Genomic DNA, 3,175 nt, shown 5'->3' with positions numbered 1-3,175 from the left:
GTTACTGAGGTACCAGATCTTGTACAGAAGTCCATGAATCATCAATTTGGTTTCCTAAATATTTTCTTTCTTTCTTGCAGTTGAACCTGTATCTTGTCCTGCTTCCACTTGATGGTCAAAGTGTGCCTAAACTGGAAAAGCCCTACCACAATTGCCTGCCAACACTATCTATTCGACATCTCTGCCAGGTTGGTTCCATAATCTTGTTGTTGGCCTTGATAAATTTAGCTTACCAGATGAATAAACAAAGGCTGTGTGCCCCTGCATCTTTCCAGTTTGTTGCTCTCCAGTTGTCTCGGCAACCCAAAGAAGTCGAGATATATATCAGGAAAAGCAAGGATGCGTGCTTGTCAGCCAATTACACTCGTAAATACGAGACAAAGCCAGAACAACCTAATGGTTTAGAGAGACTGTGGGAAGAGAATTCTCTTTCGGATCTCTACCCTTCCCTCGCCACCTGTCAAAGGAGATCTGGTATTCTCACTCTCCAAATGACTGCCCAAGCACTCCTATTTATTTCATCGTTTCTTCTTTTCTAAAGTTGCTGCATCGTTTTCTATTTTTTGACCAAGGTTGAATTACTGACTGTCGAAGACCTCAAGGGGACAGCAAAGATCGAACAACTATGTTTGCAAGTTCTTTCGATGCACATCTGTCCAGGAGGCGTAGTTGTTGATGTGCCTCTAACTGACAGCTCATCTGCAACTGTTGAAGAAATTAGCCAGCCCAATCCGAAGGATGGTTCTCCTGGGGTTGCATCTGCTATACCAGAAACAGATCTGCCAGAAATTGTAAGCACTAAGTGAATCTTAGCAAGCAATATCTATTGTTTGAAGATAGAATGCAGCTGTAGTTTTTATTTTGCTTTAACCCCAATGCAGGTCCAGGTGATAAGATCATGTCGAGATGGTATCCATAAGGTGGTGGAATTACTGCAGCACAAGTTTCCAAATGTTTCAAAGACTCAGCTGAATCGTAAAGTGAGAGAGATATCTGACTTTGTTGACAATCATTGGAAGGTGAACATGCTCTCACATTGAAAAATCCAGTGGCTGATTGTTCATAGTTTCTATGTCAGTAGCATGATTTTGTTTATTTCACCTCCAAGGGCAAGATGGATTTAACATGTTATGTACTGCAGGTAAAGAAAGAGGTGCTTGACAAGCTGGGATTGGATTCATCACCAGGTACTTGTATTAATCAGTTTGCTTTTGTTTCAGTAGGATCCATGCATATTTGACATTGGAATTTTTTTACCAACCATATTACTTGTTTTCCAGTGAAATCCAAGAAGAATAAAAGCATAGCCATGTACTTCTTGAAGAGATGTTTACCTCCTGAAGATACTGTCAATGCTCTGTCTGTTTGGAACAATATATCAAACAGTGTGTAGTCTGCTGGTGGGTCATGGCTGCAGGTTCCTGGACAAGGCCGCGGTGGAGATGGCGGACGACAAGTCGCGGCGGCGGCTGGCGAGCGCGTGGCGCCTGTGCACGGTGACGCAGGTGGAGGATCTCAAGTGCGTGCTGCGGCTGCTGCCGGTGTGGGCGAGCGGCATCGTCTTCGCGGCGGCGTACACGCAGATGACCACCACCTTCGTCCTGCAGGGCGACACGCTGGACCTGCACGTGGGAGGTGGATTCCGCGTGCCGGCCGCCGCGCTCTCCGTCTTCGACACCCTCAGCGTCATGTTGTGGGTGCCGCTCTACGACCGCCTCGTGGTCCCGCTGGCGCGCCGCGCCACGGGCCACCGTCGCGGCTTCACGCAGCTGGCGCGCATGGGCGCCGGCCTCCTCGTGCTCGCCGCCGCCATGCTCGCCACGGGGGCGCTGGAGGTGGCACGGCGCCACGTCGTCGCACGCCACGGCGTGTACTACGACACCCACACGGGCGCCGCCCGCTACCTGCCGCTCTCCATCTTCTGGCAGGTGCCGCAGTACGTGGTGGTGGGCGCGTCCGAGGTGTTCACGCTCATAGGCCAGATCGAGTTCTTCTACGACCAGGCGCCCGACGCCGTGCGGAGCATCTGCTCGGGCCTCTCCATCACGTCCTTCGCGCTGGGGAACTAGGTCAGCTCCGCGCTCGTCGCTGTCGTCGCGCGCGCCACCGCGCGGGCCGGCCAGGTTGATGGGTGGATTCCCGACGACATCAACCGCGCGCACCTCGACTACTTCTTCTGGCTGCTCGCCATGCTCTGCGTCGGAAACTTCGGCGTCTACCTGCTCATCGCGCGCTGGTACACGTACAAGAAGACCGTGGATTAGTACAAACAGATCTCGTAATAAGAATATACTACGTACTAGCTTTATTTATTTATATTAATACCTTATATTGTTTTTTATTTGGGGATGAAGTGCGCAGGAGTTTTGTAATGTGGGTGATGATGCTTGTCTTATTCTGTGGGATGCTCGAACCGGCATTGCCCCACCTGTTAAGGTGATAGTTCTCTTGTTCTATATCTAATTGGATAAACTATGTTTTGACCAAAATTGAGTCCATGAATGCAATGTGGCTTCTTTTGTAATAATATAACTTCACTCAAAGAGGTGATGGGCTGTTGGTTTTTAATGAGACCATTGCAATCACATGGAGCTATTTATTTTGTCAAATTGACCTGAGATACTTTACTTGTTGCATGATAATTGTGTTTCTAATTTTATTTCTTCAATGACTGTTCATTTTCATTAACTTAACTGATATAATGTGTTGGGAAATTGATCCTTACTGATTTATTGGTCGAAAGTATTTTGTTCAATTTTTTACTTGTTCCAAACAGAGTTTGTAAATGCTATATGGACTATAATGTTAAAAGTTATTTATTATTTATTTCCAGGTTGAGAAAGCTCACAGTGGAGATGTTCATTGTGTTGATTGGAATCCCCTTGATTTTAACTATATCTTAATTGAGTATGATGGTATTAAGGTTCAATTCGGCATAATTGTTGAAACAAATTCGATCTCTATCAGTTCCTTATACGTTCAAGTAATGAATCTTTCAATTGATTAAAATAACAAAAATTATGTATGGTTAAGATCACAAATGGATTACAAAACATTTTCTCATAACGCTATAACACATATTTATATATAAGTTATCGTGTTATTAAATGTTTCCGTTGCAACGCACGGGTATTCACCTAGTTAATACATATGTTTTAGAACCGCGTTCGTTAGC

The 3,175-nt window shown here is 45.8% G+C and overlaps 1 pseudogene; it reads left to right on the top strand.

The window, feature by feature from the left end:
* Positions 1-1,114: 1,114 nt before the first annotated feature.
* On the top strand, positions 1,115-2,264 carry LOC103634044 (protein NRT1/ PTR FAMILY 8.2-like; annotated as a pseudogene).
* The last annotated feature ends 911 nt before the right edge of the window (positions 2,265-3,175 follow it).

This window comes from Zea mays, chromosome 7 (assembly GCF_902167145.1).
Source record: "Zea mays cultivar B73 chromosome 7, Zm-B73-REFERENCE-NAM-5.0, whole genome shotgun sequence".
Taxonomy (NCBI): domain Eukaryota; kingdom Viridiplantae; phylum Streptophyta; class Magnoliopsida; order Poales; family Poaceae; genus Zea; species Zea mays.
The sequence above is the reverse complement of the archived record's forward strand: the minus strand, read 5'-3'. Positions and strand labels throughout refer to the sequence as shown.